Source organism: Kogia breviceps, chromosome 5 (genome assembly GCF_026419965.1).
Source record: "Kogia breviceps isolate mKogBre1 chromosome 5, mKogBre1 haplotype 1, whole genome shotgun sequence".
Classification (NCBI taxonomy): Eukaryota; Metazoa; Chordata; class Mammalia; order Artiodactyla; family Physeteridae; genus Kogia; species Kogia breviceps.
In genome coordinates, this window is record NC_081314.1 from 13,456,305 (window position 1) to 13,479,948 (window position 23,644).

The 23,644-nt window shown below is 47.9% G+C and overlaps 1 protein-coding gene and 1 pseudogene across 3 annotated transcripts in view; one reads left to right on the plus strand and one right to left on the minus strand.

The window, feature by feature from the left end:
* SPSB4 (splA/ryanodine receptor domain and SOCS box containing 4) overlaps positions 1–23,285 on the minus strand; it is an 85,804-nt gene extending 62,519 nt beyond the window's left edge. For all 3 annotated transcript variants that reach the window (XR_010840622.1, XM_067033682.1, XM_067033683.1), the window contains exon 1: positions 22,704–23,285. The gene's annotated coding sequence lies outside the window, so the exon portion shown is untranslated. The remainder of the gene's footprint in view (positions 1–22,703) is intronic.
* Positions 12,494–13,487, plus strand: LOC131756743 (PDZ and LIM domain protein 1 pseudogene; annotated as a pseudogene).
* Positions 23,286–23,644: the final 359 nt, after the last annotated feature.

Below are 23,644 nucleotides of genomic sequence, written 5' to 3' on the forward strand. Positions count from 1 at the left end.
CCTACAGAAGACACCTGTGGCTGCAGATCTCAGTTGAAGATGGCAGAGCCAGCCAGTAGCTGGCACTCCCGGAAGGAGAAAACCAATGGTTCCTAATCAGGAACAATGGGAACAGGGTATGCGGTCTAGCAGTTGGAGCTGCCTCTGACACTGTGGGGAAAGAGGAGGGCAGGGCTAACAGAGAAAACTTTACAGGTCTGCCATCTTCCTAGGAAGCAGTGTGCTGCTGAGGCAGAGTGGGAGAAGGGCCTGAACTGGGGGAAGCCCAGGGCTGCAGATCTCTGCTGACTGGGTAGAAGCTAAAAGAAATCACTGCCACAGTCCTGTGAACAGAGTTACCAGGAACCAGGGAGCAATCCTGCTCTCCTAAAATACCTCCTGGCATCTCCTCTACACGCATCCCCTGCAAACTACTGATCCTGGAAGGTCTGCCTCTTCCAACTAGGAACCAGCAAATGATGTACTCAAAGATGCTGGAAAAGAAATAGAGGAGGAACAGAACAGGAAAAAATATGGTAAGCCAAGAAAACTCACCAGAAGAAAAAGCTGTCACAAAGCGGATAAAAATTGTGAGCAAATTTATAAACTAATTTTGTGATCACTTATTTCAGAAGGGAGACAACTAGTACAGCCAAAAAAAAAAAAAAAGATTAAATACATTTTTACATAGGTACAAAGGCAACCTCCAGAAGAACTCCAGAAGAATAAAATACAGATCTTCCAAATGGTCAAAAAGAACACAAAATAAAATACCATACTGAAAGATTTTGCTTTAAGAAGCAATAGAGACTAGGAACCAAGATGGCATAGTAGAAGGACGTGCTCTCACCCCCTCTTGAGAGAACACCAGAATCACAACTAGCTGCTGGACAATCATCATAAGGAAGACACTGGAACTCACCAAAAAAGATACCCCACATCCAAAGACAAAGGAGAAGCCACAATGAGACGGTAGGAGGGGCGCAATCACAGTAAAATCAAATCCCATAACTGCTGGGTGGGTGACTCACAGACTGGAGAACATTATACCACAGAAGTCCACCCACTGGAGTGAAGGTTCTGAGCCCCACGTCAGGCTTCCCAACCTGGGGGTCCGGCAAGGAAGGGGAGGAGGAATTCCTAGAGAATCAGACTTTGAAGGCTGGTGGGATTTGATTGCAGGACTTCGACAGGACTGGGGGAAACAGAGACTCCACTCTTGGAGGGCACACACAAAGTAGTGTGTGCATCGGGACCCAGGGAGACTGAACCAGACCTCCTTGCGAGTGTTGGAGGGTCTCCTGCAGAGGTGGGCTGTGGCTGTGGCTCACAGTGGGGACAAGGACACTGGCAGCAGAAGTTATGGGAAGTACTCCTTGGCATGAGCCCTCCCAGAGTCTGTGATTAGCCCCACCAAAGAGCCCAGGTAGGCTCCAGTGTTGGGTTGCCTCAGGCCAAACACTCAACAGGGAGGGAACCCAGCCCCACCCATCAGCAGTCAAGTGGATTAAGGTTTTACTGAGCTCTGCCCACCAGAGCAACAGCCAGCTCTACCCAACACCAGTCTCTCCCATCAGGAAACTTACACAAGCCTCTTAGATAGCCTCATCCACCAGGGGGCAGACAGCAGAAGCAAGAAGAACTAGAACCCTGCAGCCTGAGGAACAGAAACCACATTCACAGAAAGACAGACAAGATGAAAAGGCAGAGGGCTATGTACCAGATGAAGGAACAAGAAAAAAAACCCAGAAAAACAACTAAATGAAGTGGAGATAGGCAATCTTCCAGAAAAAGAATTCAGAATAATGATAGTGAAGATGATCCAGGACCTCGGAAAAAGAATGGAGACAAATATCGAGAAGATGCAAGAAATGTTAAACAAAGACCTAGGAGAATTAAAGAACAAACAGAGATGAACAATACAATAACTGAAATGAAGACTACACTAGAAGGAATCAAGAGCAGAATAACTGAGGCAGAAGAACGGATAAGTGACGTGGAAGACAGAATGGTGGAATTTACAGCTGCAGAACAGAATAAAGAAAAGAGAATAAAAAGAAATGAAGACAGCCTAAGAGACCTCTGGGTCAACATTAAACGCAACAACATTCGCATTATAGGGGTCTCAGAAGAAGAAGAGAGAGAGAAAGGACCAGAGAAAATATTTGAAGAGATTATAGTCGAAAACTTCCCTAACATGGGAAAGGAAATAGCCACCCAAGTCCAGGAAGCACAGCAAGTCCCATACCCAAGAAGAAACATGCCGAGACACATAGTAATCAAATTGGCAAAAATTAAAGGCAAAGAAAAATTATTGAAAGCAGCAAGGGAAAAATGACAAATAACAAACAAGGGAACTCCCATAGGGTTAACAGCTGATTTCTCAGCAGAAACTCTACAAGCCAGAAGGGAGTGGCAGGACATACTTAAAGTGATGAAAGGGAAGAACCTACAACCAAGATTACTCTACCCGGCAAGGATCTCATTCAGATTCAATGGAGAAATCAAAATCTTTACAGACAAGCAAAAGCTAAGAGAATTCAGCACCACCAAACCAGCTCTACAACAAATGCTAAAGGAACTTCTCTAAGTGGAAACACAAGAGAAGGAAAAGACCTACAAAAACTAACCCAAAACAATTAAGAAAATGGTCATAGGAACATACATATTGATAATTACCTTAAATGTGAATGGACTAAATGCTCCGACCAAAAGACACAGTCTTGCTGAATGGATAAAAAAACAAGACCCATATATATGCTGTTTACAAGAGACCCACTTCAGACATAGGGACACATACAGACTGAAAGTGAGGGGATGGAAAAAGATATTCCATGCAAATGGAAATCAAAAGAAAGCTGGTTTAGCAATGCTCATATCAGATAAAATAGACTTTAAAATAATGTTATAAGAGACAACGAAGGACACTACATAATGATCAAGGGATCAACCCAAGAAGAAGATATAACAATTATAAATATATATGCACCCAACATAGGAGCACCTCAATACATAAGGCAAATACTAACAGCCATAAAAGAGGAAATCGACAGTAACACAATAATAGTGGGTGACTTTAACACCTCACTTACACCAATGGACAGATCATCCAAAATGAAAATAAATAAGGAAACAGAAGCTTTAAATGACACAATAGACCAGATAGATTTAATTGATATTTACAGGACATTGCATCCAAAAACAGCAGTTTACACTTTCTTCTCAAGTGCGCACAGAACATTCTCCAGGACAGATCACATCTTGGGTCACAAATCAAACCTCAGTAAATTTAAGAAAACTGAAATCATATCAAGCATCTTTTCTGACCACAATGCTATGAGATTAAAAATGAATTACAGGGGGGCTTCCCTGGTGGCGCACTGGTTAAGAGTCCACCTGCCGATGCAGGGGACATGGGTTTGTGCCCTGGTCTGGATACAACCACTATGGAGAACAGTATGGAGGTTCCTTAAAAAACTACAAATAGAACTACCATATGACCCAGCAATGCCACTACTGGGCATATACCCTGAGAAAACCATAATTCAAAAAGACACATGCGAGTGCTCCTAAAGATGTCGGAAGAGTAAGACGCGGAGATCTCCTTCCTCCTCACAGAGACATCAGAAATACATCTACACGTGGAGCTTCTCCTGTAGAACACCCACCGAACGCTGGCAGAGGACCTCGGACCTCCAAAAAGGCAAGAAACTCCCCACATATCTGGGTAGGGCAAAAGAAAAAAGAATAAACAGGGACAAAAGAATAGGGACGGGACCTACGCCAGTGGGAGGGAGCCGTGAAGGAGGAAAGACTCCCACACACTAGAGGCCCCTTCGCGGGCGGAGACTGCGGGCGCCGGAGGGGGAAGCTCCGGAGCCGCGGAGGACAGCTCAGCCACAGGGGTGCGGAGGGCAAAGCGGAGAGATTCCCGCAGAGGATCGCTGCCGACCGGCACTCACCAGCCCGAGAGGCTTGTCTGCTCGCCCGCCGGGGCGGGCGGGGCCGGGAGCTGAGGCTCGGGCTTCAGTCGGATCCCGGGGAAAGGTCTGGAGTTGGCAGAGTGAAGACAGCTTGAAGGGGGCTAGTGCGCCACGGCTGGCCGGGAGGGAGTTCGGGAGAAGTCTGGAGCTGCCGAAGAGGCAAGAGACCTTTTCCTCCCTCTTTGCTGCCTGGGCGCGAGGAGAGGGGATTAAGTGCGCCGCTTAAAGGAGCCCTAGAAGCAGGCGCGGAGCTGCCGAAGAGACAAGAGACTTTTTCTTGCCTCTTTGCTTCCTCGGGTGTGAGGTGAGGGGACTAAGAGCACCGCGTAGAGGAGCTCCAGAAACGGGCGCGAGCCGCGGCTGTCGGCACGGACAGTAGAGACGGGTGTCGGACGCTAAGGTTGCTGCTGCCACCACCAAGAGGCCTGTGTGTGAGCACAGGTCACTCTCCACACCGGCCCTCTCGGGAGCCCGTGCAGTCCGCCACTGCCGGGGTCCCGGGATCCAGGGACAGCTTCCCCGGGAGAACGCACGGCGCGCCTTGGGCCTGTGCAGCGTCACGTCGGCCTCTGACGTCGCGGACTCGCCCCGCCCCCGTGCCACTCCCTCCCCCCAGCCTGAGTGAGCTGGAGCCCCCGAATCAACTGCTCCTTTAACATCGTCCTGTCTGAGCGAAGGGCAGTCGCCCTCGGACAACCTACACGCAGAGGCGGGACCAAGTCCAAAGCTGAACCCCAGGAGCTGTGCGAACAGAGAGGAGAGGGGGAGGTCTCTCCCAGCAGCCTCAGAAGCAGCGGATTAAAGCTCCACAATCAACTTGAAGTGCCCTGCATCTGTTGAAAACCTGAATAGACAACTAATCATCCCAAGTTGAGGAGGTGGACTTTGGGAGCAAGATATACTATTATTTCCCCCTTTTTTTTCTTTTTGTGGGTGTGTATGTGTGTGCTGCTGTGTGAGATTTTGTCTGTATAGCTTTGCTTGCACCATTTGTCCTAGGGTTAGACCGACCCATTTTTCTGTTTTTTTTTTTTGTTTGTTTGTTTGTTTGTTTTTTAAAGGAAATTTTTCTTCTTAATAATTATTTTTTATTTTAATAACTATATACTACTCTGTCTTCTCCCTTTCTTTCTTCCTTTCTTCTTTCCTTTCTTCCCTCCTTCCCTCCTTTCTTTCTTCCTTCCTTCCCCCTTCTTTCCTCCCTTCCTCTCTTCCTTCCTCCCTTTCTTCCTCTGCACCTTCCTTCCTTGCTTTCTTGCTTCCTTCCTTCATTTCTTCCTTCCTTTCTTCCTTCCTTCCCTCCCTCCCTCCTTCCTTCCTTTTCTTTCCTCTCTATTTATTCTACCTTTTATTTTGAGCCGTGTGGATTAAAGGTTCTTGGCGCCCCAGCCAGGCACCAGGGCGGTGTCCCTGAAGTGGGAGAACCAACCTCAAGACACTAGTCCACAAGAGACCTCCGAGCTCCACGTAATATCAGACGGCGAAAATCTCCCAGAGACCTCCATCTCAACACCAAGACCCAGCTTCACTCAAGGACCAGCAAAGAACAGTGCTGGACACCCTATCCCCAACAAAGAGTAAGACAGGTCTACAGCCCCATCCATTAGCAGAGAGGCTGCCTAAAATCATAATAAGGTTACCAACATCCCCAAACACACCACCAGACGAGGACCTGCCCACCAGAAAGACAAGATCCAGCCTCATCCACCAGAACAGAGGCACTAGTCCCCCCAACCAGGGAATCTACTCAACCCACTGAACCAACCTTAGCCACTGGGGACAGCCACCAAAAACAACAGGAACTACGAACCTGCAGCGTGCAAAAAGGAGACCTCAAACACAGTAAGATAAGCGAAATGAGAAGACAGAAAAACACACAACAGATGAAGGAGCAAGATAAAAACACACCAGACCTAACAGATGAAGAGGTAATAGCCAATCTACCTGAAAGAGAATTTAGAATAATGATGGTGAAGATGATGCAAAATCTTGGAAATAGAATAGACAATTTGCAAGAAACAGTTAACAGGGACCTAGAAGAAATAAAGAGGAAGCAAGCAATGATGAGCAACACAATAAATGAAATTAAAAATACTCTAGATGGGATCAATAGCAGAATAACTGAGGCAGAAGGACGGATAAGTGACCTGGAAGATAAAATAGTGGAAATAACTACTGCAGAGCAGAAGAAAGAAAAAAGAATGAAAAGAACTGAGGACAGTCTCAGAGACCTCTGGGACAACATTAAACGCACCAACATTCGAATTATAGGGGTCCCAGAAGAAGAAGAGAAAAAGAAAGGGACTGAGAAAATATTGGAAGAGATTATAGTTGAAAACTTCCCTAATATAGGAAAGGAAATAGTCAATCAAGTCCAGGAAGCACAGAGAGTTCCATACAGGATAAACCCAAAGAGAAACACGCCACGACACATAATAATCAAACTGTCAAAAATTAAATACAAAGAAAACATATTAAGAGCAGCAAGGGAAAAACAACAAATAACACACAAGGGAATCCCCATAAGATTAACATCTGATCTTTCAGCAGAAACTCTACAAGCCAGAAGGGAGTGGCAGGACATATTTAAAGTGATGAAGGAAAAAAACCTACAACCAAGATTACTCTACCCAGCAAGGATCTCATTCAGATTTGATGGAGAAATTAAAACCTTTACAGACAAGCAAAAGCTGAGAGAGTTCAGCACCACCAAACCAGCTCTACAACAAATCCTAAAGGAACTTCTCTAGGCAAGAAACACAAGAGAAGGAAAAGACCTACAAAAACAAACCCGAAACAATTAAGTAAATGGTAATAAAAACATACATATCGATAATTACCTTAAATGTAAATGGATTAAATGCTCCCACCAAAAGACACAGACTGGCTGAATGGATACAAAAACAAGACCCATATATATGCTGTCTACAAGAGACCCACTTCAGACCTAGGGACACATACAGACTGAAAGTAAGGGGATGGAAAAAGATATTCCATGCAAATGGAAATCAGAAGAAAGCTGGAGTAGCAATTCTCATATCAGACAAAATAGACTTTAAAATAAAGACTATTACAAGAGACAAAGAAGGACACTACATAATGATCAAGGGATCGATCCATGAAGAAGATATAACAATTGTAAATATTTATGCACCCAACATAGGAGCACCTCAATACATAAGGCAAATACTAACAGCCTTAAAAGGGGAAATCGACAGCAACACAATTATAATGGGGGACTTTAACACCCCACTTTCACCAATGGACAGATCATCCAAAATGAAAATAAATAAGGAAACACAAGCTTTAAATGATACATTACACAAGATGGACTTAATTGATATTTATAGGACATTCCATCCAAAAACAACAGAATACACATTTTTCTCAAGTGCTCATGGAACATTCTCCAGGATTGATCATATATTGGGTCACAAATCTAGCCTTGGCAAATTTAAGAAAATTGAAATCGTATCAAGTATCTTTTCCGACCACAACGCTATGAGACTAGATATCAATTATAGGAAAAGATCTGTAAAAAATACAAACACATGGAGGCTAAACAATACACTACTTAATAACGAAGTGATCACTGAAGAAATCAAAGAGGAAATCAAAAAATACTTAGAAACAAATGACAATGGAGACACAACGACCCAAAACCTATGGGATACAGCAAAAGCAGTTCTAAGAGGCAAGTTTATAGCAATACAATCATACCTTAAGAAACAGGAAACATCTCGAATAAACAACCTAACTTTGCACTTAAAGCAATTAGAGAAAGAAGAACAAAAAACCCCCAAATTTAGCAGAAGGAAAGAAATCATAAAGATCAGATCAGAAATAAATGAAAAAGAAGTGAAGGAAACAATAGCAAAGATCAATAAAACTAAAAGCTGGTTCTTTGAGAAGATAAATAAAATTGATAAACCATTAGCCAGACTCATCAAGAATAAAAGGGAGAAGACTCAAATCAATAGAATTAGAAATGAAAAAGAAGATATAACAACTGACACTGCAGAAATACAAAAGATTATTAGAGATTACTACAAGCAACTGTATGCCAATAAAATGGACAACCTGGAAGAAATGGACAAATTCTTAGAAATGCACAACCTGCCGAGACTGAACCAGGAAGAAATAGAAAATATGAACAGACCAATCACAAGCACTGAAATTGAAACTGTGATTAAAAATCTTCCAGCAAACAAAAGCCCAGGACCAGATGGCTTCACAGGCGAATTCTATCAAACATTTAGAGAAGAGCTAACACCTATCCTTCTCAAACTCTTCCAACAGATAGCAGAGGGAGGAACACTCCCAAACTCATTCTATGAGGCCAACATCACCCTGATACCAAAACCAGACAAAGACGTCACAAAGAAAGAAAACTACAGGCCAATATCACTGATGAACACAGATGCAAAAATCCTCAACAAAATATTAGCAAACAGAATCCAACAGCACATTAAAAGGATCATACACCATGATCAAGTGGGGTTTATCCCAGGAATGCAAGGATTCTTCAATATACGCAAATCAATGTGATACACCATATCAACAAACAGAAGGAGAAAAAACATATGATCATCTCAATAGATGCAGAGAAAGCTTTTGACAAAATTCAACACTCATTTATGATAAAAACCTTGCAGAAAGTAGGCATACAGGGAACTTTCCTCAACATAATAAAGGCCATATATGACAAACCCACAGCTAGCATCGTTCTCAATGGTGAAAAACTGAAACCATTTCCACTAAGATCAGGAACAAGACAAGGTTGCCCACTCTCACCACTCTTATTCAACCTAGTTTTGGAAGTTCTAGCCACAGCAATCAGAGAAGAAAAAGAAATAAAAGGAATCCAAATAGGAAAAGAAGAAGTAAAGCTGTCACTGTTTGCAGATGACATGATACTATACATAGAGAATCCTAAGGATGCTACCAGAAAACTACTAGAGCTAATCAATGAATTTGGTAAAGTTGCAGGATACAAAATTAATGCACAGAAATCTCTGGCATTCTTATACACTAATGATGAAAAATCTGAGAGTGAAATTAAGAAAACACTCCCATTTACCATTGCAACAAAAAGAATAAAATATCTAGGAATAAACCTACCTAAGGAGACAAAAGACTTGTATGCAGAAAACTATAAGACACTGATGAAAGAAATTAAAGATGATACAAATAGGTGGAGAAATATACCATGTTCTTGGATTGGAAGAATCAACATTGTGAAAATGACTATACTACCCAAAGCAATCTACCGATTCAATGCAATCCCTATCAAATTACCACTGGCATTTTTTACAGAACTAGAACAAAGAATTTCACAATTTGTATGGAAACACAAAAGACCCCGAATAGCCAAAGCAATCTTGAGAACGAGAAATGGAGCTGGAGGAATTAGGCTCCCTGACTTCAGACTCTACTACAAGGCTACAGTAATCAAGACAATATGGTACTGGCACAAAAACAGAAATATAGATCAATGGAACAGGATAGAGAGCCCAGAGATAAACCCACACACATATCTTTGATAAAGGAGGGAAGGATATACAGTGGAGAAAAGACAGCCTCTTCAATAAGTGGTGCTGGGAAAACTGGACAGCTACATGTAAAAGTATGAAATTAGAACACTCCCTAACACCACACACAAAAATAAACTCAAAATGGGTTAAAGACCTAAATGTAAGGCCAGACACTATCAAACTCTTAGAGGAAAACATAGGCAGAACACTATACGACATAAATCACAGCAAGATCCTTTTTGACCCATCTCCTAGAGAAATGGAAATAAAAACACAAATAAACAAATGGGACCTAATGAAACTTAAAAGCTTTTGCACAGCAAAGGATACCATAAACAAGACCAAAAGACAACCCTCAGAATGGGAGAAAATATTTGCAAATGAAGCAACTGACAAAGGATTAATTTCCAAAATTTATAAGCAACTCATGCAGCTCAATAACAAAAAAACAAACAACCCATTCCAAAAATGGGCAGAAGAACTAAATAGACATTTCTCCAAAGAAGATATACAGATTGCTAACAAACACATGAAAGAATGCTCAACCTCATTAATCATTAGAGAAATGCAAATCAAAACTACAATGAGATATCATCTCACACCGGTCAGATTGGCCATCATCAAAAACTCTAGAAACAATAAATGCTGGAGAGGGTGTGGAGAAAAGGGAACCCTCTTGCACTGCTGGTGGGAATGTAAATTGATACAGCCGCTATGGAGAACAGTATGGAGGTTCCTTAAAAAACTACAAATAGAACTACCATACGACCCAGCAATCCCACTACTGGGAATATACCCTGAGAAAACCATAATTCAGAAAGACTCATGTACCAAAATGTTCATTGCAGCTCTATTTACAATAGCCAGGACATGGAAGCAACCTAAGTGTCCATCAACAGATGAATGGATAAAGAAGATGTGGCACATATATACAATGGAATATTACTCAGCCATAAAAAGAAATGAAACTGAGTTATTTATAATGAGGTGGATGGACCTGGTGTCTGTCATACAGAGTGAAGTAAGTCAGAAGGAGAAAAACAAATACCGTATGCTAACACATATATATGGACTCTAAGGGAAAAAAATGTCATGAAGAGATTAGTGGTAGGACGGGAATAAAACACAGACTTACTCGAGCATGGACTTGAGGATATGGGGAGGGGGAGGGGTGGGCTGTGACGAAGTGGGGGAGTGGCAGGGACATATATACACTATCAAATGTAAATTAGATAGCTGGTGGGAAGCTGCTGCATAGCACAGGGAGATCACCTCTGTGCTTTGTGACCGCCTGGGGGGGTGGGATAGGGAGGGTGGGAGAGAGGGTGATGCAAGAGGGAGGAGATGTGGGAGCATGTGTGTATGTATAACTGATTTAGTTTGTTGTAGAGGGAAAACTAACACACTATTGTAAAACAACTATACTCCAATAAAGATGTTAAAAAAAATTAAAATTAAAATTAAAAAAAAAATAAAATGAAAAAAAAAAAAAAAAAAAAAAAGACACATGCACCTCAAGGTTCATTGCAGCACTATTTACAATAGCCAGGTCATGGAAGCAACCTAAATGCCCATTGACAGACGAATGGATAAAGAAGATGTGGTACATATATACAATGGAATATTACTCAGCCATAAAAAGGAACGAAATTGGGTCATTTGTTGAGACGTGGATGGATCTAGAGACTGTCATACAGAGTGAAGTAAGTCAGAAAGAGAAAAACAAATATCATATATTAATGCATGTATGTGGAACCTAGAAAAATGGTACAGGTGAACCGGTTTGCAGGGCAGAAATAGAGACACAGATGTAGAGAACAAACGTATGGACACCAAGGGGGGAAAGCGGCAGGGGGATGGGGGTGGGGGTGTGATGAATTGGGAGATTGGGATTGACATGTATACACTGATGTGTATATAATTGATGACTAATAAGAACCTGCTGTATAAAAAAATAGGTAAAATAAAATTTAAAAATTAAAAAAAAAAGAAGCAATAGAAACAAAAACATGGAGACATAAAATATGATAGTAAAACTATGACCAAAATACTGGCTATGTTAATGAATGGCCATAGTGAACAACTAAAAAGAAAAGATTGTAAGGTTGGGGAACAAGACAAAACTCCCACTTTATGGCATATTTAAGAGATATCCCTAAAGCAAAGTAATTCAACAATGTTGAAAAAATAGGAAAAGTAAATATATATCAAGTAAGGGCTACATCAAACTAAGCAGGTACAGTAGCCTTAATATGAGGCAAGTAAGGTTGAATTCAGGGCAAACGATATTAAGTGAGACAAAGAACACTTCATAACAATAAAGAATATAATCCACAATTGAAGATCGAACACACCAAATAACAGCACCAAAATTCAAAGCAAAAGCTACAGGAAATACAAGAAAGGTCAGACGGATACACAGTAGAGGCAGATGATTTTAATTCACTTCTTTCAGCTTGTGACAGATCAATGGACCAAATTAAGTAAAGACATAGAAAAACCAAAATTGCGTAAGTAATGACATTTAATTGATGTATACATATTTCTAAAAATTACCCATATATTAGGCCACAAATAAAACCTCACCAAAAAAGCAGACATAATACAGAACCTGGTAACACAGAAGAAAAACTAGAAATTAATCACAAAATTATGGACCACAAAATCCTACCACTTGGACGTTTTTGAAAACTCTCTTTTAAACAACTCAGATCAAAAAAGAGACCTATATAGAAATTGTAGAGTACCTAGAAAACAAGAATATCAAAAAACATTCCATATATTGGAACCTATGGGATTCCATTAAAGTAGAGCTCAGAGGAAGTCATGGCTGGTGTACTTATATCAGTAAATGAAGAAGAGTGAAAATTTACAAATTAAGCATAATAAAATAGAAAAATGAAAGATCTAATCAGCACAGCTGCCGGAGAGCCCAACGCACCACTCCGCGTCCTGCCCCGTCTGTCCCCTGGAGTCGCCACCCGCCATCACTGCGCCATGACCACCCAGCAAATAGTCCTCCAGGGCCCGGGATCGTGGGGCTTCTGCCTTGTGGGGGGCAAGGACTTCGAGCAGCCTCTCACCATCTCCCGGGTCACTCCCGGAAGCAAGGCTTCTATTAGCGAATTTATGTGTTGGAGATGTAATCACAGCCATCGATGGGGAAAATACCAGCCACATGACGCACTTGGAAGCTCAGGACAAAATCAAGGGCTGCACAGACAACATGACTCTCACAGTAACCAGATGTGAACAGAAAATCTGGTCTCTTCTGGTGACAGAGGAAGGGAAACATCATGCATACAAGATGAATTTAGCCTCTGAACCGCAAGAGGTCCTACACCTAGAAGCGACCACAGCCAGAGCGCCGTGTGCCCTTACCGCCTCACCTGCCTCCAATTCTGCCCCCACGGTCATCACAAACCAGTACAACAACCCAGCTGGCCTCTACTCCTCTGCAAACATCTCCAACTTCAACAGCGCCTTGGAGTCAAAGACGGCAGCCAGTGGGCAGGAGACGCATGGCAGGGCTTTAGACCATTCTCAGCTTCCAAGGAGACTCGTCATTGATAAAGAATCCGAAGTTTACAAGATGCCTCAGGAGAAACAAGGGTTAAATGAGCCTTTGAAAACAGTCCACTTCATTCCTGCTTTTGCAGGAATTCCTGGAGCCTGAGGAGAAAGGGGGGATCTCAACAAGCCCTCAGGATTCAGAAGAGCTAAGGCTCCAGTCACCGAAGTGGCTGCATAGATCGGAAATGCCCAGAAGCTGCCCACGTGTGACAAATGTGGCACCAGTATTGTCGGCATGTTTGTGAAGCGGCGGGACCGTCACCGCCACCCTGAGTGTCACGTGTGCACCGACTGTGGCAACAACCTGAAACAGAAGGGCCATTTCTTTGTGGAGGATCAGATCTACTGTGAAAAGCACGCCCGGGAGCGGGTCACTCCACCCGAGGGCTATGATGTGATCACTGTGTTCCCTAAGTGAGCCGGCAGCTCTGCACCCAGCACTGCTCTCCAACGAGCCCCTGCTGCACCTTGTCCTCTGAAAGCTCTGGCCTCTCTTTTCTTGAAAGTTCTCGCTTACTTTGGTTTTATCCCTGCTTGTTAGCTAACTGACTCATGCTGGCTGTGTGATGCCCACTTTTATAATTAACGGAAGATGGTTTTGTTCAGTGTCCCCTTACCAGCATCACTGTTTTCTCTTCTCCTCCATTCATCTCTGCTGCAAATGGACATCAGCCAAACTTGAACCAAACTGAATTTAATACGTCTGACAATGAATTTTTTACTCAATAAATTAATAGACTTCAAAACAAAAGAAAAGATCTAATCAAAAAACAGAACAGGGCTTCCCTGGTGGCGCAGTGGTTGGGAGTCCACCTGCCGATGCAGGGGACACGGGTTCGTGCCCTGGTCCGGGAGGATCCCACATGCCGCGGAGCGGCTGGGCCCGTGAGCCATGGCCGCTGAGCCTGCGCGTCCGGAGCTGTGCTCCGCAACGGGAGAGGCCACAACAGTGAGAGGCCCGCGTACCGCAAAAAAAAAAAAAAAAAAACAGAACAGGGCCTCTCACGGTGCCTACTGTAAGCAGCTCTGCGGCCCGCATGGGACATTTCTCAGGGAAATTGCTTTATCCTTGTGCACACAGGCCAACTTTGGAGCTGTTGAAAGACACCTTTAACATATCTGAAAGCAGCGGCCTAGCAGCGGCCCCAGAGGAAGCCATGCTGGGTCATGGAGGGCACGGTGCTTTCCTTTCTGGCCTCGAGGCCTCTGCCCCATCAGCGGCAGGCGGGGGCCTCAAAAGCTGCCCACCCTGGCGATGGTGGAGTGGACACACAGCAGCCCTTTGCTGCTCCCCCCAAGGCAGGACCCAGAGTGGCGTGCTCATGTCCATTAATGACCATCCATTAAGGAAAATTAGTGACAGCACAATATAACGAAGGGCAGGGTTTGAATCCCTTCCTGTCCATTGGGCCCTGGCAAGGGCTTACCCTCTCTGAGACTCATCTGAAAAGTGCTCTAACTATGTGCTAAGCTTGCCTGTCTTTGCAAGGATCAGGGGAGACATCTGTAAAGTCTGAAATGGCACAGGGCACCTGGGAGGCACCCAGTAAATGTTAAGTGCTCCTTTAAACTGTGTATGTCCTGCGACATTGCCATTTCACCACCTGAATGCATCCTAAAGAAACACCAGGGCGTGCACTAGGATTCAGCCACAGAAGCAAAGGGCAGGGTGGTTCATAGCTCCAAAAGGTGGAGATCAAGATAAATGCTCACAATAGGGGTCTATAACTTTTTCATGGGGTCCCCAGCTTCCAGCCAGATCTACTCTGCCCGTACCTCCCCTGCACCCAGCTGGGATGTTGCCTCTGCAGTCCTCGCCCCGGAGAAGTTCCAGCTCCTACGGTCTCCTGCAACTGTGACTGAACTAACAAATGAATAAAAGACGGGCTAAGTAACTTGGTTTTAGTCCCCATGGAACCTGTCAAAGGCAGTGGTCAGGATCACAAGCCAGAGCTGGGAGACAGGAAGTTACTAATGCAGATTCCCAACCCCTAAACCGGGGTCACAGGTCAATCTTCATGTCTCTGTCTAGGCAGTTGGGACCCCCAGTCCTTCCTTCCTCCCCTCCCCAATCCAGCCTGAGAGCCCTACCTCCTCCAGGAAGCCCACCTTGATCCCCCCAGGGCCTCTAGGTGCCTGCCCCACACTTCTGTCACCCCTGAGCCAGCCACGACTTTCTGGTCCACTGATCTGCATTTTCTACCTTGAGGGGCATTCCTCTGGGGACAGGAAGCTCTCCCCTGGGCTTCTTCACCACCTCCCATCTAACCCCACCTAGCACATATACAGACAAGCACGGTGCTTTGGAAGACAGGGCAGAATACGTGTATGGGTATGAAGAGGAGATTCTTGGCTTCAGCAAGTTCTCACGTTCTGCTCTCTCTAGAGGATTCCGCAGGGAAAGGGCCAGGGCTGGAGTCAGGAGATGAGAGCACGGGGAGCACGGGGCCAAGTTCTCCACTCACATAGTCACTGCATCTGAGCCGCTGACCCTGGGCTGTATCCAGTCTGCCCCTTATTATATACTGCTATGCACCCTTCCTGTTCCCAGCCTCATTTATTCTTTCAACAAACACTCGGTGGATGGCTGTCATGTGCCAGGCTCTGTGAGGCTGAGAGCTAGGGACACGTAGCAGTGGCCAGGTCAGGCTCAGCCCCTGCCCTCTCTCTCCAGACAGAGGGAGCAGGTACTGGTCACCTTTCTCCTCTTGTCTCCACCATAGCTCGTGGCGCTGGGCCAGGCACAGAGGAGATACCACAGAGTCTAAGTTCCCGGTAAGAGTAACATTGTCTCTCAATCCAGCAAGCAGAGAGCATACTGAACAATGCCTCCATCACATTTCCTCAAACCAAACTTAATTTCTTAGGCCATGCTTGGATGGGGATGCTTAATGCCATTATCCAGAAGGATCCGCCCCAGGGCTTCAGTGACGGCTGAGCAAGGAAACAAAAACTCAAATTGCCAATTGCCCTTCCCAGGACCCTGGTGGGTACTGCAACCTGACAGGGGAAATGAGGAGACATGAAGCGTGGATGTCGCACTTCTTAAAGAGCCTCAACGGTTTGCAAGGTGTGGCCCTCAGTCTTCAGAGGCCCAGGACCCAAAATCCCATTCTCGAAGTCTTGTCTGCCGGACTCAGCTAGGCACGGGGTCTGCCAGGAGACAGGACTGCCTCAGGATTGATAATGACTGGGTTAAATGCCCTCCCCTCAATGCGGCCTATGGCTCTGGACTTGCTGGGGTAGGGGTTGGGGGCGGATTTCATTCCTTCATTTAACCAGCAGTAACGATGCCTCCCTGGGGATCTGAGGCTACAGGAAAGTGTAAGACCCGATCACTTCCCTCCTGGGAGAGCTCACGCCGAAGGGGTCAGACCCGTGACAGGTCTGAATAATGACAAGGACTGTAAAAAGCAGTGCACTGACTCTCTGCTCACCCCTCCACCCTTTCCCCCTCCCTTGCACACCCCTCCATAGACACGCACCTGGGGAATTCATTCTACTCGGGTATCAGTGCCTCTGGGGCGCTCCCCATCCCGGGCCCTCAGAGCCCCTGCACCTGTCTCCATCACAGACTGATCACGAGGGGCCCTAACGTCTCCTCAGCTGCCTCCCTCCCACCAGACGGGGGACAACGCAAGAGCAGGGGCGGGGTCTCCTCACCAGAGTCCCCAGGACACTGCAGAGCTCTGGCTCAGAGAAAGTGGGGGAGGCACAAGCACGAGCAAAGAAATAAAAGCAACCTGCCACTTTAAAAAGAACCTCCAGGGCTTCCCTGGTGGCTCACTGGTTGAGAGTCCGCCTGCCGATGCAGGGGACGCGGGTTCATGCCCCGGTCCGGGAAGATCCCACGTGCCGCGGAGCGGCTGGGCCCGTGAGCCGTGGCCGCTGCGCCTGCGCGTCCGGAGCCTGTGCTCCGCAGCGGGAGAGGCCACAACAGCGAGAGGCCCGCGTACCACACACACACAAAAAAACCTCCAGCGAGGAGGCATGACTGGGAGAGCAGAGCTCCCTGAGCTAGGGCAAGTCATTTACATTTTCAGCCCTCAATTTTCACCTCTGTGCAATGGTGCCAGCGGTACCCACTTGGACCTGGTTAGGCTGGGATGTTTCTAAGATTTTCTTAGTACAAATATTAAGTAGAGAGGCTATTCTATTAAAAGATGCTGATTCAGAATGAACCTGCCAATGGTGAATGAGCTAAAGAACCTCCAAGCTTTTATTCACAGGCGTCCATTAACTTTTCTCTCTGTACACATGCATGGAGCTCATGCGACACTGGGCTGGGCAGGCCCTTTCTTCCCAGGAGAGCCATCTGTGCAGCTCCAGGTGGAACCATCTCACACCCATCTTCCCGGAGTGTGAATCAATGAGGCTTCCCCGTGCCTCTTCTTCTTGTGGGGTTTCCATGGGAATCTTCCCACGCGTGACTGAGCCAGGATCCCCCAGGGCGGAAGCTCAGGCTGTGAGCCAGTTAGGAACGCAGGGGATATGGGATGAAGGAGGTTTGCTGGGTGGGCGGTGACCAAGCCAGCGTGCTCCACCAGGTCATTTGAAAGAGACACACCTCCAAGGCAGGAAGGCCAGAGGCCCTTCTTCCCTTTTTCCACGTGCATTCCTGGCGGGTCTGGTCATCGCTCCAGCTGCCCCTGTGCCCTAAGCACACGTGGGTAGTTCTGCAGGACAGCTGGCCTCTGTGAGACCCAGCAGGGCTCAGGCTGGAGCAGAGCTAGGAGAAAGGGGACAGGGTGGGTGCTGTACAACGGGACCCTCTTGGATCAACTTCTATGAAGAAAACACAATGATCTTCATGTCTGGCCCATCATTTATCTCATGAGCCGAACTTTGCCCACTTAGTATAACCGGTTGTCTGAAAACTCGGGATGCCTGAATGAAAAGCGAAACTCAGGCTTGGTCTAGGAAATCATAGTAGGAACCTGCTGGGATTTCTGAAGGTCCCTCTGTTAAGCTTCAGCTGTCTCTGGGAGCATTTTCGAGATGGGGGGGTGGGAAGCGGGGCGGGGTGGGCATTGTTGGAGAGGAAGAGGGGATGGAGAGGAAGTGGGGAGACAGGGAGACCCAGAGAGAGAGAGAAGAGAGGGAGGGAGCCCCAGGGAGCAGAGAGCCACTCTGGCCCCGGGAATCTGTGTGACCTGCGGGAATCTGTGTGACTTGAGCATCTCACAGAATGTGGCTGACAGGTGAGAGGTCTCTGCGGACTCAGCCCCACTAGTTTCTGGAGAAGTCAGAGCTCCAGGCTCACTCATAAGTGACTTTTCACAGCACTGAAAGCCAGGTGGGGTACTTGGGAACTGCTCTGGGCCTCTCTCTCTCCACACACACCAGCACATGGAGTTATAGAGCTCGGGGCAGTCTCCTGCCACCTCTCGGCTCTGAGGTCCACCTGGCTGGCCTCATAAATGGGGCGCACCCACTGCCGCATCTTCAGTGTCTGCTATACTCCCTCTCTGCATGCATCTTCTCTTACAACTGGCATTTCCAGCCCTCTGTGGATCCTCCCAGACTGAGTCTCCAGCCCCGCTTTCTCTCCTTAGCTCCAGACCCACCTATCCCAAGGCCTCTGGCCACGCCAGACTAGGGGCTCCTTCAAACGACCTTGTAAAGCCAGCTGGTCTCTTTCCCCTAGGACATGCCCACCCACTCTAGATATCAGACCTGGGGTTTCGGGGGCCACTGGCACCTCAGAATCTACATGCCCAGGACTGAAAGCAGTCTCTTCCCTCTCCGGCAAACCAGGTTCTTCTCTCGTCCCCATTTCTGCCATGGATCCCCTTGTCTCTCGGTCTCCTTCAATGCCTTCAGCTCTCCCTCAATTCAGATCTTGCCTGGATTACTACCATGGTCTCCCAGTGGGGCTCCCTGACTCCAGTCTGTGGCCCCCAAGCCACCCTCCATGCTGCCACAGGGTAAATCTGACCAAGGCACACACACACCTTTTGTTCAACTCTCCAGGTGGCTTCTCCAGGGAGAAGCCGCACCCCTTAGCTTGGCCTATAAGAGTCCTTAAGACCTGTTCTTGCTTACTTCTCCCACGCCTAGTCTCCCAGCACGGCCCCCATCAGACCAGTCATAGCAGACTCCCCTGGGAGACCACATCCTGCACATACCTTGGCCTCCGGGGGCCTTCCCACCTTCCCTTGCCTGGCTGACAGTGATCCATTCTCCTCCCACCCGCAAGTGGGACTGGGCACCCTCTGTGACGTCCCTCCATCCCCCTTCAGCCTCATACTGCATCCACAGCTGTCTTCTGCACCCCGTGCTACATTTCTTGCTGGCAAGGCCAGCGCCAGCCAGCCTCTATCTCCTACCAGCACCATACCGGCATCTGCTACCTCTGTCTGCATTAGAAAGCACTTCTCAGACTGAAGAAGAAACTTTCACTCCACACCTCTTGTATAGTTTGCATTTTTAACAACAAACATTTTTCTCTCGTAACTTTTCTCTCATAACATTTTAAATGGGGGTTAACTCAACATGTGTAAAAAAAAAAATCACATGCAATCAACACTGCCCTGGAAAGTTCTTCTGAAGAAGGTTCATGATACCCAATTTGGGTCTGCCATCCTCTTTCCCAAGGGGTTCAGCACAGACAACTGTTTTTCCTCCAGCTTCAGAACAGATACAGCCAGTGAGACTTAGTTAGGGACCACGTTTTGTTTAAAATATTTTATTTAAAATGGGGACTTCCCTGATGGTCCAGTGGTTAAGACTCAGCACTTCCACTGCAGGTGGCGTGGGTTCGTTCCCTGGCCAGGGAACTAAGATCCTGCATGCCGCGTGGCACGGCCAAAAAAAAAAAAAAAAAAAACTAACTAACTAAATAAAATGTGTTGCTGTATTATTTAATTTTTTTGTTGTTGATCTTTCTTGCCAAGTATGTTTGGTTATGTTCACATAAGTTAAGTGCATGTATTTATGTACTTTTTTTTTTTTTTAATGACTCAGGCAGAGACTTCTGATAGCTTTGCTCCAGGTACCTTCACACCCCCTGATTTTCTGCACCGAGTGGCCTGTTCTACCTGCCGGGCTGCCTGAGACCCTTCATTCCTGTACCAATAGAGAAGGGGCCTTTCAAGAACCTGGCTATGTTACAACAGGTCAGGCAGCTCAGGGAGAATCAGTTAGCCCCCATATGGTGAATGGTACTAGGTCTTTTCCCAGAGGGATGGGGAACTCTGCACTGGCCCAGGTCTTGGCCACTTTCTGGGGTAGAAGCGAAGCCTCCCAAGGACAGGCCTGTCTAAATGAGGAGAAGGAGCCAGTCTTAAAAAAGCCACGGGAAAAAGTCCTTGGAGTGTTGGAGCAAAACCAAAAAGGCCAGGGGGTGGAGGGTAATGAGAGAGGCAAACAGTGAGAAAGGGGTGAAAGGAGCAGTAACCAGACCCGGAGGGCCCTGGGGACACCTAGATTTTACACCCTGGCAACCTCGAGGACCTTCTAAGACTGGGAGGGATTTGATCTATTTTATATTTTTAAAAGATGTTTCTGATAAATTATTATTTGCTAATCTGATATGTGAAAAATTTTATCTTATTGTAGTTTTAACTTACATTTTTCTTACTGAGTGAGGTATAACAGCTTGTCTTATGTTTGTTATTTCAATTTTATTTTGTGCATGTGAACTGTTAATGGTCTTTGCTTTTGCTCTTTTTCTTCTTGACTTGAGAACATTTTTACACATTAAAGAGATGAGCCCTTTGTGACAGGAGTGACGATTCTCTCCCCAGTTTGTCATATGTCTTTTGTCATATGTCTTTTAACTGTTTCTGGTGATGTCCCTGTAGATGTTCTTTTTATATAATTGAGTTTATCAGTCTCTGAAATAAAATAAAAATACAGACTGGAGAGATATTTGAGTGGAATGGCCAGCAAGTTGAATTTTGTTTGCTGTTTGCCAAAAGCGGCTTAAATTCCTTTTATTAGTACTTTTAAAGGAAGTTTAAAAAATGGTATCAATCAGAGGGTATGTATCTCAAGAGGATTATGCCCTTGTGTCAAGCATGTTCATATCATGCTACTGACACCGTCCTTCTACAAACTCCATTAATCAGTAGCACTTTTTGAAAAATGAAGGTGTGGGAGATGAGGAGGGCTTCCCCCATCAGCCTCAGTGACAGAGGCTGCAGGATTTTGTTTGAGGATAAAGGCACCAAGGTGGGAAAACAGAGGGAGAGACGGGAGAGGGGAAAGATGTAATGCACTGATGCTTCTTCCCTCGGTGCGATGACCTCCTGGAAGGGGGGACGGGAAGCTCCTGGATTCTCCTTTTAATAGCGTTTTTCTGAGGCTCAGGCACGCCTTCCTGATTTATGCTCATCGATTGCAGGGGGACAGAAGGTGCATGGAGGAGGGAGGCTCAGATTCCTAGAGAGGAGAGAACTCCTACCTTCACCCCTCCAAACTCCCCCAGGAGGAGGATGGGGCAGACAAGGAAACTGAGCTGGGAGAGATGAGAGTACTTGCCCAAGGTCACACCGCAGGCTGGTGGTGGAGGCGGAATTCAAACTCAAGCCTTACTCCAGAGCCGAGAGCTCCCCACCTCCTAGCGCTGGCGGCCCGTAAGTGCCCTCTTCTCCTTTCCAGTCCGCAACAGCCCACGCTCCGCCATCCGGGAGGCGTGAGCAGCCAATCCGCGCCCCCACCCGCGCCCCACCGCTTCTCCCGCCAGGGAGAGGTCCTGGGCTCGCGTCCCCTCCTGGCTCCGAGCCCGTGGCGCGTCTTGAGCTACCCGGGCGTACACATTTACCGCGCTCCAAGCTCTGGCCTCCTCCCTCCTTCCCAGACCCCACCCCCACCCCCTGCCCGTGACTCACGAAGCACGCGACCCCCTCCCTTCCCAAGCATCGCCAAGTTTGTCTCCAAGCAAGGCCAGGAACTGGCCCCAAGGAGCGCCCGGACCGGGCGACAAGCCTCACTATCCGGCGTCAAGAGTAAACGATAACAGCCACCACTTCACCAGCGCCCACTGCGTGCCAGGCGCTTGATTTCCACAGCTCCGAACCCCCCCCCCCCAACCAACCCAGATGAACAGACCCCTGGAAATTACTGTCCCCAATACATACACGAGAGAGCTGCCGCAGCTCTGGAAAGTTGGATAACACGCTTGGGCTCACACAGCTAATAATAATGCTGGCTAACATTTGATCGAGTATTTCCTATGTGCCAGGCACAGGTCCACGTACATTACGAGGACCACCCCCATAGATCCTACCAATAGCCCTATTAAAAGGGTACCATTATCATCCCCATCCTATGGATGAGGAAATCGAGGTTTGGCGCCTTGCCCAAGGTCACCCAACCAGTGAATGACAGATCATGGACCCAAACCCAGGCAGGGTGACTGGGGGGAGGGGGTAGTTTTTTGTGGTGTCTCCATTACGCAGAAAAGCAGCGGGCTTCGAACCTATGGCACCAGGTGCCGGCCCTCAACGCCCCAAGGCTGCGCACAAACCAACCAGGTCGGACTGCCACAGCCCGCAGAGAGGAATTCCCGAGGACCTGGACGGGACCCACGCCAGGAGCGTCGGCTGTGGCGAGTGCCGGCCCTCAAGAGGTCCGCGCGGCCAGATCTCGGCTCCCGCGTGCCCCTCACCAGAAGATGGAGAATACTCACCATAAAAGAGAGGGCAAGCGCCTGCCCTGGAGGAATCGCCAGTGCTGGCAGGTCCTGGACTGCCGGGAGAGGCGTCTGCCGCCGCTGCCGCCCACTCAGGGGCGCCCGAGCGACCCCTAAGATGCCGGCTGACTCCGCGGGGCCAGGGGCGCGTCCTCACGGCCCGTGCCCAGGAGCAGCGCCCCCTCTGCCCAGCAGGGTGGCCTGGAGTTGGAGCGTTCTTGGGAAGTTGGCGCTCCGGCGCGGCGGGAGGGCGCAGGAGGCCGGGTGGGAGTGGGGAAGCGCCTTTCTGCGCGGATCCCGGGGGCGCGCCAAGGCCCGCGCTCCAGCGGTTCCTAAGCTCCGCGCCAGACCCGGAGGGCGGCGAGTCCCGAGCTCAGGGCGCACGGGCCGCGCCTCGGCCTCCGGCCCCTGGCGCGCCCTGCGACTTCCCCCGCGCCCTGGGCGCACGCACTGGTGGTTGGAGCTGGGGCCCGGGCCCGGGCTACGGTGCGCTCATCGCCCACCTCAGGGGCTGGGCGCCTTTGTGCGCGGGGCGCGTCGGCCGCCGCGGCCAGCTCTGGATGCTGCAGCCGCCGCCGCCTCCCCCTCTTCCTCCGCCGCCGCCCGCTCCCCGCCTTCCCGGCCGGCCCGGAGGCTGCAGCTGAAAGCCGATCCGGCTGAGCTCATCCCTGAAGGCCACTAATCCAATAGCCGCGGAAGGCGCGGCCGCCGGGAACGCCCCTTCCCCCACCATCCCGCGCCCCGGCCCGTCCCAGCTCGGGCAGCTGCCGGCGCCGCCACCTTCCCGAGGCCACCAGCTGGCGGGAGAGGGAAGTGGAGCCCGCGCCCGCGTCCCCGTGCCGAGTCGGCGCGGTCGCCATTCACCAGCCCGCTAGCCCGCGCACTCCCTCACTCACGCACCCATTCATGCGCGCTCCTCCCTATTCATTCAAGAGCTC